The following is a 12,505-nucleotide window of genomic DNA, read 5'->3' as shown; positions in this document are numbered from 1 at the left end:
GTCAATGCCATGATACCTGGCTCTCGGCATTGAGGCGGCTGGGTCATCATGGCCTCTTGTCTTTTTTTTTTCCTTTTTATAATGGTGACTCAACTAAACGAGGGTGAGTGAAACCTCTCTCTCTCTCAGTGTTACAGGTAAACTACAGATTGTTAAATTTATTAATATACATTTTCTCAAAAGCGGGCCATGAATATAGAGAGGAGAAAACATAAGAAGGTGAACCCACTATCACACAACCTCATCCAAGTGCTGTCAATGCCATGATACCTAGCTCTGGGCATTGGGGTGGCTTGGTCATCATGGCTTCTTGTCTTTTTTTTCTTCTTTTACAACGGTGACTCAACTGAACGAGGATAAGTACACCTCTCTCTCTCTCTCTCGGTGCTATAGGTAAACTATAGACTATTAAATTTATTAATATACATTTTCTCAACAGTGGGTCATGAATATAGAGAGGAGAAAACATAAGAAGGTGAACCCACTATCATACACCCTCGTCCAAGTGCTGTCAATGCCATGATACCTGGCTCTGGGCATTGGGGCGGCTGGGTCATCATGGCCTCTTGTTTTTTTTTCTTTTATAATGGTGACTCAACTGAACGAGGGTGAGTGAAACCTCTCTCTCTTGGTGTTATAGGTAAAGTACAGACTGTTAAATTTATTAATATACATTTTCTCAAAAGCGGGTCATAAATATAGAGAGGAGAAAACATAAGAAGGTGAACCCACTATCATACATCCTCATCCAAGTGTTGTCAATGCCATGGTACCTGGCTCTGGGCATTGGGGCGGCTTGGTCATCATGGCCTCGTCTTTTTTTTTTCTTTTACAACGGTGACTCAACTGAATGAGGGTGAGTGCACCTCTCTCTCTCTCTCTCGGTGTTACAGGTAAACTACAGACTGTTAAATTTATTAATGTACATTTTCTCAAAAGCAGGTCATGAATATAGAGAGGAGAAAACATAAAAAGATGAAACCACTATCACACACCCTCGTCCAAGTGCTGTAAATGCCATGATACCTGGCGCTGGACATTAGGGCGGCTGGGTCATTATGGCCTCTTGTCTTTTTTTTTTCTTTTACAATGGTGACTCAACTGAACAAGGGTGAGTGCACCTCTCTCTCTCTCTCTCGGTGTTACAGGTAAACTACAGACTGTTAAATTTATTAATATATATTTTCTCAAAAGTGGGTCATGAATATAGAGAGGAGAAAACATAGTGTTGCTGGGGGTCCAAACCGAGAACGATTGGCACAGCGGTGTGAACGGGGTCCCCTTGGAATTGCTTCGGTTGCGCTCCACCTTCCGCTGGGAAACCTGCAAGCAAGCCTCCCACCACCGGGGTAGTGGGGGCCCTCCAACGATCAAGTCAGGGGAGATCGAAGGAGAAGGAGAGGTAGCAGGTAAAATGATACTTTGGAAGATCTTGCTTACCCTCCCCCTTCCCCCCCAGCCGCATATATACCAGGCTGGGGGGTTTTTGGGGATTGGTCATCGTGTGGCGCGATGGGGTTGCCACTGACATGGCCGTTACAGGGCGTCGTGGGGCAGCGCTGGGTACGGCTATGGCAGGGCGTAGTGGAGCTCCGCTTTGTACGGCTGTTAGAGGGGATCGTGGAACAACGCCGGATACGGCCGTCGCAGGGAGTAGTGGAGCAGGGGGCCGCGGCGTGCCTCAGGGGAACAGTCTGTTGTTGACAGAGATTGCCGACTCGGGGTCGGATTGCTGGATCAAGGGGCAGCCGACTCGGGGTCGGGCTGCGGAGCCGAAGATATCCGGCCCGAGGTCGGATTGCTGGATCAAGGAGCAGCCATAGTCTTCCTGGGTGCGCGTGCCGGTCACGTGGGGCATGGTGGCTAAGTTTCCCCGTAACAGTAGCCCCCCACTTCCGAGCCTGGAACCAGGAGGGGAACGGGTGAAGGGAGTGACGCTTCAAGATTGCCGCCATCCCTCGGAAAGGCGCGCGCGCTTCGAGCTCCCCGCCTTCTTTATGGCGTATGGCGGTCGTCACTGATCTGACGGTCTGCGGATTTCGGCGGACATCCTTCCTTAATGGCGTCGATTCGCCTTTGGGGCGCGAACGAACCTTCGGCGGCCAGGCGTCCTCTGGCGTCACCGAGGCGTCACCCGCCTCTCCGCCTATTTAACCGGGGGCCCTCCCCCGTCCGCCTTTCTCTTCACAGGCATCCTCGAGTTTCTCCCTTGTGCTGCTGCCGTTGCCGTCGGACTGTTCGTTCGCTCCTCCTTTGACGCTCTCGGGGCCGTTCTTCCTTCCCTTCCGGTGAGTTGCCCCGCTCTGCGATTTAGGGCTCTCCGTACTTTCTCCTTTCGTATTACTGTACCCCAGTCGTTCCGGTCCCTTCTCCCCTCTTGACCCCGTCCTGACCATAGATTCACTGGCCGACAGGGATGGGCGAAGTAAGAGCAGACCGCATTCAGTCGGTGCTGGTCCCCGAAGACCTAAATAGGTTCGTGGCCCGGTACCATCTTCTCGAGACCTGCAACGTTACGCTCCCGGGGCCTGAGGAGAGGATGTCCCATCCTCCTCCAGGGAAGGTCGCCATCAATGAGGACATCCTTCGGGCTGGGTTCCGCTTTCCCCTCTCGGACTTAGTCGCGCAGGTGCTTCGAGGTTTAAGATTGGCGCCGACGCAACTGGTGCCGAACTCATGGCGTACCTTGATGGCCTTCCAGGTTCTTTGCCGTATACACGAGGTTCCCGCCACCCTGAACGTTTTTTGGGAATGCTATGGCCTGAACGGCCACCCCCGGGACAGAGGGTGGTGGTGCTTTGCGGCACGGCGGGGGTGCGGCCTCGTTAGGGAGGCCCCTTCCTCCATTCATGGCTGGAAGGAGCGTTTCTTTTTCATCGACGTAGATCCCTCTTGGGGGATCGGGACAACCTGGGAGACGCCGATGAAGTCCCCGATCGGCCTATCGAGGTTGTCGAGGGAAGAGTCCGATGGCGTCGCCGTCTTGAGGGGGTTGGTTGTCGAGGGCCAGCTCCCCCCGGTGGCTCGCCTTATTTCCGAGGACGCCTTGGTGAACGTCGGTCTGAGCTCGGTCCCCGCCGACCGTGAGCCCGCCACCACTTCTTCTTTTTCAGCTCTTTTCTCCTCTTTCGTTTCTTCTTTTTTTTTTTTTTTTGTATGTTGGCGTTTTGCCATGTTGTATGGGTCTCGGCCCTGATGCAACGAAAGTTAATGCAAACAAAATGTTTCCCCATTTCACTTTCGTCCTTCCTCTTTTTAACTCTTGGTAGCGTCTCGCCGACTCCTGACTCTCGAAGTTCCTCCGGCACTAGGCCAGGCATCCGAGGGTTAGGCCTCGGGAAATTCTTCCGGCGCTAGGCCAGGCATCCGAGGGTTAGGCCTCAGGAAATTCTTCCGGCACTAGGCCAGGCATCCGAGGGTTAGGCCTCAGGAAATTCTTCCGGCACTAGGCCAGGCATCCGAGGGTTAGGCCTCAGGAAATTCCTCCGGCGCTAGGCCAGGCATCCGAGGGTTAGGCCTCAGGAAATTCTTCCGGCACTAGGCCAGGCATCCGAGGGTTAGGCCTCAGGAAATTCCTCCGGCACTAGGCCAGGCATCCGAGGGTTAGGCCTCAGGAAATTCTTCCGGCGCTAGGCCAGGCATCCGAGGGTTAGGCCTCAGGAAATTCCTCCGGCGCTAGGCCAGGCATCCGAGGGTTAGGCCTCAGGAAATTCTTCCGGCGCTAGGCCAGGCATCCGAGGGTTAGGCCTCAGGAAATTCTTCCGGCGCTAGGCCAGGCATCCGAGGGTTAGGCCTCAGGAAATTCCTCCGGCACTAGGCCAGGCATCCGAGGGTTAGGCCTCAGGAAATTCCTCCGGCGCTAGGCCAGGCATCCGAGGGTTAGGCCTCAGGAAATTCTTCCGGCGCTAGGCCAGGCATCCGAGGGTTAGGCCTCAGGAAATTCTTCCGGCGCTAGGCCAGGCATCCGAGGGTTAGGCCTCAGGAAATTCCTCCGGCGCTAGGCCAGGCATCCGAGGGGGCCGAACCTCGGGGAATTCCGTGCGTTGGTCACGCGCCTGTCACTTGCCGCTCGACGGGGTTTCTCCGTGGCCAGCTGCGATCGTGTTTCTCCTCCTCTCGAAGCGTCGCCTGGGGAACACCAGAAGGCCATTAAATGCTAACTGAGGCGTTACCTGGGAAATCGGGACGGCCAGTCGCCGCTTGCGAGGAGTGCCAGTTAAGCGGCCGCGATACGCGCGTTCTTCGAGGCGGATGCGGCCTGGGCGCGTATGGAGATACGTGGGCCGCGGGATACACGTCGTCCGGAGTGTCCTGCACGAAGAATGCAATTAAGGAGAATGACGCTTAGGAGATCGTGGGGGGATAAACCTCGAGAACCGGAACGGCTCCGGATCAATCGCCATCACCGCTCCAGCCTCGCCGATGCTCGGGGCATCCAGGGTCTCCAGGTAGATTGCCCTCGACAAGTTGTGCGCCTCTGCGCCCACCAAGCGGGACAACCTGTCGGCCCTGGCATTTTCGCTTCTGGGGACTTGCTGGATGTCGACACTGCCGAGGTCGGGAATGAGTGCTTGCACCTTCCGGACGTAGTTCTGCATGGTCGGGCTCCGGGCCTCGAACTCCCCACGGACCTGCCCGACCACCAGCTGGGAGTCGGTGAAGACCTTCAAACGCCGGATGCCGAGCTCCCCGGTGAGTTTGAGTCCTGCGACTAGGGCCTCGTATTCCGCCTCGTTGTTGGTAACTGGAAATCCAAACCTCAAGGCATACTCGGCTATCACTCCATCAGGACTGGTAAGGACCAGCCCGGCCCCTCCACCCTCGGGGTTCGACGACCCGTCGATGTGAAGCGTCCAGGTCGGGAGGTCGAGGCTGGGCGTTTCCGGCGGTCTAGGTTCCGCCTCCTGCACCGTGCACTCAGCGAGGAAGTCCGCGAGCACCTGGGCCTTGATGGCGGGTCGGGGCTGGTAGCGGATGTCGAACTCACCGAGTTCTACTGCCCACTTCACCAGCCGTCCCGCATTCTCGGGGTTGCCGAGGATCTGTCGTAACGGTTGATCAGTTAAGAGGGTGACAGAATGGGCCTGGAAATAGGGGCGGAGCCTCCTGGTCGCGGTCAGCAGCGCGAAGGCGATCTTTTCAGCCTTCGTGTACCGCGTCTCGGCGTCCCGTAGGACCCGGCTGATGTAGTACACAGGCTTCTGGAGCTTTGCCTCTTCCCGAACCAGCACCGCACTGACCGCGGTTGGGGAGACCGCCAGATAGAGGTAGAGCATCTCCCCTTCTTGCGGCTTGGACAGTAGGGGAGGAGACGCCAGGTATTCCTTGAGCTGGTCGAATGCTGCTTGACATTCGACCGTCCAGAGGAAGTCTTTTGGGCGTTTTAACACCTTGAAGAATGGTTGGCAGCGTTCGGCCGATTTTGCCACAAATCGTCCGAGCGCGGCGACCCTTCCCGCGAGCTCCTGAACTTCCTTTACTTTGGTCGGAGGGGACATACCTTGGATGGCCTTGATTTTGTCCGGGTTGGCTTCGATACCCCGCTGGTTGACAATGAAACCAAGGAACCTCCCGGCCGAAGCGCCAAAGGCGCACTTCGCTGAGTTCAGCTTCATGCGAAACTTCCGTAAGGTGGTGAAAGTCTCCTCCAGATCCACGATGTGCTGGTCTGCCTGGCGGCTCTTCACCAGCATATCGTCCACGTACACCTCCATGTTCCGGCCGATTTGCTCTTTGAAGATTTTGTTGACGAGGCGCTGGTAAGTGGCGCCAGCGTTCTTCAGACCGAAGGGCATTACCTTGTAGCAGTACAGCCCCCGGTCTGTTATAAAGGCAGTTTTCTCCTCGTCCTGTGGGGCCATCATTATCTGGTTGTAACCGGAGAAGGCGTCCATGAAAGACAGCAGCTGATATCCAGAAGTCGCGTCGACCAGTTGGTCTATCCGCGGAAGCGGGAAGCTATCCTTAGGGCACGCCTTGTTTAGGTCGGTATAGTCGACGCACATCCTCCACTTTCCGCTCGCCTTCCGGACAAGTACAACATTTGCCAGCCACTCGGGGTAACTCACCTCCCTTATGAATCCTGCATCCAAGAGTTTGTCTACCTCCTGGTCGACCACCCGGATCCGATCCGGGGCACAATGTCTCTTCTTCTGCTTCACTGGCCGGTGGGTCGGGTCGGCGTTGAGGGCGTGAGAGATGACCTCCGAGTCGATTCCAGGTACATCGGCCGCCGACCAGGCAAATACATCGGCATTGGCTCGGAGGAATTCCACCAACCGGGTCCGAGCTCCCGGGTCGAGATTGGCGCCGACCCGGACCGCCCGGTCCCGGCGGCCCTCCATGAGGGGAACTTCGACCACACCCTCGGCCGGCTCCCCCCGCCGCAAGGCCACCTCGTCTCTGGCATCAAGGGACTCGACGCTTAGGGCTTCTGCGGTCTTCTTCCCTTTGAGGGTCGCTAGGAAACATTGCCGTGCGGTCGGTTGGTCGCCTCGGACCTCCCCAATCCCGACCGCTGTGGGGAACCGCATGAGCGAGTGGTACGTAGAGACCACCGCGCGAAGGGCGTTCAGTCCGGGTCGTCCGAGGATAGCGTTGTAGGCCGAGGGAACACGGACGACCAAGAACCCGAGTCGCACCGTGACTTCTGCGGGTGCGGCGCCCGCAGTCACAGGCAGCTCAACGACACCTTCCGCCGGGACAGCGTTACCGGTGAATCCTATGAGGGGGGTGGATATTTTGTGCAAACAATTGTCTGGACAAGCCCATCTTTTGGAAGGCCTCATAAAACAAGATATCAGCTGAGCTTCCACTATCCACAAGAATACGCCTTACATCATAGTTTGCCATAGTGAGGGAGATCACCATGGCGTCATCGTGGGGGGTCTGAACCCCCTTTACATCCTCATCACAAAAGGTGATTACATTGCCGACCCTCTGCCTCTTTGCGACGGCCGCCCCCGACGCCTCCGCCGAGCCCCCTGCGCTCCTCACGGGCCGGGGGCAGCCCCCAGTGATAGTGTGGATCACGCCCGCAACGGGTCGATTCTGCTCCCGAGGCTCCGGAGGGGCCGGGTCGGCCGGACGCGGGTCTGCGGGGGGACGTCGGTCACTCACATATCGACCGAGACGCCCCCGGCGGATGAGAGCCTCGATCTCGTCCCGAAGCTGGAAGCAGTCCTCCGTGTCGTGGCCGTGGTCTCGATGGTACTCACAGTACGCCCGGGAGGGCCTCTTCCCAGGGATCTTCCGCATCTGTCTCGGGGCCGGGAGGTCCTCCCGCCCCTTGATCTCCATAAGGATCTGGGCCCGGGGAGTCAGGAGAGGGGTGTACCGGTGAAAGCGTCGGGGCGGAGAACGAGGGCGTGGGGCGCCGTGGCTCTTCGCCGGCGACGGGCTTCTGCGCCGACGCTGAGGCGTCGGGCTTCTCCTCTGGCGTGCCTCCTTCCGCCTTTTCTTCCCAAGCTTTTGAGGGATCTCGGCGGCCTCCTTGCTCCGGTGGGCGGCCGCCTCCTCGGCGTCCGCATACTGGTTTGCCCGGGACAACAGCTCTGGGAAGCTCCGCGGCAGGCGTTTGTCCAGGGAGAAGGTGAGTCTGCCCTTCCGGAAGCCACGCTTCAGGGCTGAAAGAGCTACCTCCTGACTCAGGTTCCGGACCTCCAGCGTAGCCCTGTTGAAGCGGGTAAGATAATCCCGCAGGCTTTCTCCCTCGTTTTGCCGGACATCAAAGAGGGAGTCGGAGACCAGTCGCCGCCGGCTACTGACGGCGAAATGAGTGATGAAGAGGCGAGTGAACTGGTCGAAGGACCGGATTGAGTCAGCCTCCAGCCCGGCGAACCATGCCCTCGCCGGGCCACGGAGGGTTGCCGGGAACGCCTTGCAGAGAAGGGGATCCGATGCTCCGTGGAGGAGCATAAGGGTCCTGAAACTCTCGACGTGATCCCGCGGGTCCGCCGCCCCTTCATAGGGCTCGATTGCCGGCATTTTGAACCCCGGCGGATTCGGGGTCCGCAGGATCCTCGAGGCAAGCGCCGGCTGGGAGGAGATCTCTAAGTCGGCGAAGGGATCTTTGGAATGGCCCTTCAGGACCTGGAGTTGCCGGTGGAGATCGTCCACCCGCCGGTCCAGGGAGCGCGACCGGTGGGTGGGCGGCAAGGAGCGGCGAGTGGGGGACCGACTGGAGCGCGGGTTCCTCGTGGACTGGGGGGTCTGGGAACGCGCCCGGGACCGCCTCTTGGATCCCGCGCAGCTCCGGTGGGAAGGTCCCGGCAGAATGGAGCGTGCTCGAGAATCTTCCTCGCGCCGGCGCTCCTCCCCATGGGAGAGGAAGGAGCGAGGGTTGAGGAGGACAGGCGAACGCCCAGGCGGCGGCGGCTCATGAGCCCGCTGCGGCGCCCGGAAAATCGCACCCTGCAGATTCTGCACCGCCTCCGCAAGGGTGCGAACCTGCTGGGTTAGTTGGTCGAACTGGGCGGCTTCGACCGTCTGAATGGGCGGTGGGGCGGTGGAGTGTTGCTGAGAGTGTGTTGGAGATGCGGCGGCCCTCCGGCCAGAGGCGCGAGAGGCCCCGCGACCAGAAGCATTGGAAGCTCCACGACCACCTCGCCGTGCCATTACGATCGCTCTGAGATTCAGTGCCCTTCCTCTAGCGCCAACTGTTGCTGAGGGTCCAAACCGAGAACGATTGGCACAGCGGTGTGAACGGGGTCCCCTTGGAATTGCTTCGGTTGCGCTCCACCTTCCGCTGGGAAACCTGCAAGCAAGCCTCCCACCACCGGGGTAGTGGGGGCCCTCCGACGATCAAGTCAGGGGAGATCGAAGGAGAAGGAGAGGTAGCAGGTAAAATGATACTTTGGAAGATCTTGCTTACCCTCCCCCTTCCACCCCAGCCGCATATATACCAGGCTGGGGGTTTTTGGGGATTGGTCATCGTGTGGCGCGATGGGGTTGCCACTGACATGGCCGTTACAGGGCGTCGTGGGGCAGCGCTGGGTACGGCTATGGCAGGGCGTAGTGGAGCTCCGCTTTGTACGGCTGTTAGAGGGGATCGTGGAACAACGCCGGATACGGCCGTCGCAGGGAGTAGTGGAGCAGGGGGCCGCGGCGTGCCTCAGGGGAACAGTCTGTTGTTGACAGAGATTGCCGACTCGGGGTCGGATTGCTGGATCAAGGGGCAGCCGACTCGGGATCGGGCTGCGGAGCCGAAGATATCCGACCCGAGGTTGGATTGCTGGATCAAGGGGCAGCCGACTCGGGATCGGGCTGCGGAGCCGAAGATATCCGACCCGAGGTCGGATTGCTGGATCAAGGGGCAGCCGACTCGGGGTCGGGCTGCGGAGCCGAAGATATCCGGCCCGAGGTCGGATTTCTGGATCAAGGAGCAGCCGTAGTCTTCCTGGGTGCGCGTGCCGGTCACGTGGGGCATGGTGGCTAAGTTCCCCCGTAACACATAGGAAGGTGAACCCACTATCACACACCCTCGTCCAAGTGCTGTCAATGCCATGATACCTTGCTCTGGGTATTGAGGTGGCTGGGTCATCATGACCTCTTGTCTTTTTTTTTCTTCTTTTACAATAGTGACTCAAGTGAACGAGGGTGAGTGCACCTCTCTCTTTCTCTCTCGGTGTTATAAGTAAACTACAAACTGCTAAATTTATTAATATACATTTTCTCAAAAGCGGGTCATAAATATAGAGAGGAGAAAATAGAAGAAGGTGAACCCACTATCATATACCCTCATCCAAGTGCTGTCAATGCCATGATACCTAGCTGTGGGCATTGGGGCAGCTGGGTCATCATGACCTCTTGTCTTTTTTTTTTCTTTTACAATGGTGACTCAACTAAACGAGGGTGAGTGCACCTCTCTCTCTCTCTCTGTCTCTTTCTCGGTGTTATAGGTAAACTATAGACCGTTAAATTTATTAATATGCATTTTCTCAAAAGCGAGTCATGAATATAGAGAGGAGAAAACATAAAAAGGTGAACCCACTATCACACACCCTCGTCCAAGTGCTGTCAATGCCATGATACCTGGCTCTTGGCATTGGGGCAGTTGGGTCATCATGGCCTCTTGTCTTCTTTTTCTTTCTTTTACGACAGTGACTCAACTGAACGAGGGTGAGTGCACCTCCCTCTCTCTCTCTCGGTGTTACTGGTAAACTACAGACTGTTAAATTTATTAATATACATTTTCTCAAAAGCGGGTCATGAATATAGAAAAGAGAAAACATAAGAAGGTGAACCCACTACCACACACCCTCGTCCAAGTGTTGTCAATGCCATGATACCTGGCTCTGGGCATTGGGGCGGTTGGGTCATTATGGCCTCTTGTCTTTTTTTTTTCTTTTACAATGGTGACTCAACTAACTCTCTCGGTGTTACAGGTAAACTACAGACTGTTAAATTTATTAATATATATTTTTTCAAAAGCAGGTCATGAATATAGAGAGGAGAAAACATAAGAAGGTGAACCCACTATCACACACCCTTGTCCAAATGCTGTCAGTGCCCTGATACCTAGCTCTGGGCATTGGGGCGGTTGGGTCATCATGGCCTCTTGTCTTTTTTTTTCTTTCAACGGAGACTCAACTGAACAAGGGTGAGTGCACCTCTCTCTCTCTCTCTCTCTCGGTTAGTGTTACAGGTAAACTACATATTGTTAAATTTATTAATATATATTTTCTCAAAAGCGGGTCATGAATATAGAGAGAAGAAAACATAAGAAGGTAAACCCACTATCATACACCCTCGTCCAAGTGCTGTCAATGCCATGATACCTAGCTGTGGGCATTGGGGCGGCTGGGTCATCATGGCCTCTTGTCTTTTTTTTTTTCTTTTACAACGGTGACTCAACTAAACGAGGGTGAGTGCACCTCTCTTTCTCTATGTCTCTCTCTCGGTGTTATAGGTAAACTACAGGCTATTAAATTTATTAATATGCATTTTCTCAAAAGCGGGTCATGAATATAGAAAAGAGAAAACATAAAAAGGTGAACCCATTATCACACACCCTCGTCCAAGTGCTGTCAATGCCATGATACCTGGCTCTTGGCATTGGGGCAGCTGGGTCATCATAGCCTCTTGTCTTCTTTTTTTTTTTCTTTTACAACAGTGACTCAACTGAACGAGGGTGAGTGCACCTCCTTCTCTCTCTCTCTCGGTGTTACTGGTAAACTACGGACTGTTAAATTTATTAATATACATTTTCTCAAAAGTGGGTCATGAATATAGAGAGGAGAAAACATAAGAAGGTGAACCCACTATCACACACCCTCGTCCAAGTGCTGTCAATGCCATGATACCTGGCTCTAGGCATTGGGGCGGCTGGGTCATCATGACCTTTTGTCCTTTTTTTTTTTACAACGGTGACTCAACTAAAGGATGGTGAATGCACCTCTCTCTCTCTCTCTCTCTCTATATATATATATATATATATATATATATATATATATATATAATGAAGAGGGAAGAAACTGTGTCTAAAACTAGGAACTCTACCAAATGATGCAGAGTATAGAAAATAACCCAGCCGATGGTGTTATTTGCTTTTCGAAGAATATGAGTGATCCGAAAAGCATTGAGCCCCTTCAAAAGCCTGCAGATGTCTTGAAGTAGCGGATGTTGATCATCACTGCTGTGCCGACTCTAGATCTATTTAATCACCGTGGTTGAGCCACTTTCAAGATAGATACTATCCGCATCCAATGCACACCTCACATAGGTGATGCTCTTTTGTGCAGCTTTCAGCTCTACTATTCTGTCTTCTAGTCTTATCAAATGGTATCAAAATTTTAACGATATGTGTTGGCTTCCTAATAGAAGTCACGATGGGCGGGGGTCCAAGCATCTGCCTCCTTTGTAAATTTTCTGTCATGTAAATGTTAGTCGACTGTACTTTTGTTCGAAATTAGTATATCGAGGCTTGCCACTATTATAATACAAGGGAAAAATGTGAGGTGGGTGAAAAGTCTGACATACACCCACAAATGATGCTTACATATCCTTATCTACTAAGATTTTTTCTACGAAAAAAATAATTTAACAATAATTAAATTTCAAAATGGTATAAGAGATAGTTTTGATGGATCTCATTGTGATTTGGACCAACTCTATCTGAATCACACAGTCACAACAGAGAAATATCTAGAAATGTGAACTCAAGGAATCTCATAATTTTACACTAGTACTAGTGTTAATTATTTGAATTAATATTTAGCATGTGCAATCTACGTGAAAGAAAGGATAAGATCCCTCAAATAAAAACACACATATCAAAGAGTCTAGTTGTTGAAAAAACAAAAATATTAAGTGAATGGCGACCATCAGATTTATATCAAGTCAAGATATTAGCATGGAAAAGGAAAGAAGGTAGAAAGTTAGTGTTGATCGTAAAACAGTTTGTGTTACGTTTATTTATTCTATTCAATTATATAGAAGGGTACTAGCTTAACAAGCTTCTAGTCTTTAATATTATATAAAAAAACTTGGGACTAAATTCTCTATT

Source organism: Phoenix dactylifera, unplaced genomic scaffold, assembly GCF_009389715.1.
Source record: "Phoenix dactylifera cultivar Barhee BC4 unplaced genomic scaffold, palm_55x_up_171113_PBpolish2nd_filt_p 000190F, whole genome shotgun sequence".
Taxonomy (NCBI): Eukaryota; Viridiplantae; Streptophyta; class Magnoliopsida; order Arecales; family Arecaceae; genus Phoenix; species Phoenix dactylifera.
The sequence above is the reverse complement of the archived record's forward strand: the minus strand, read 5'-3'. Positions refer to the sequence as shown.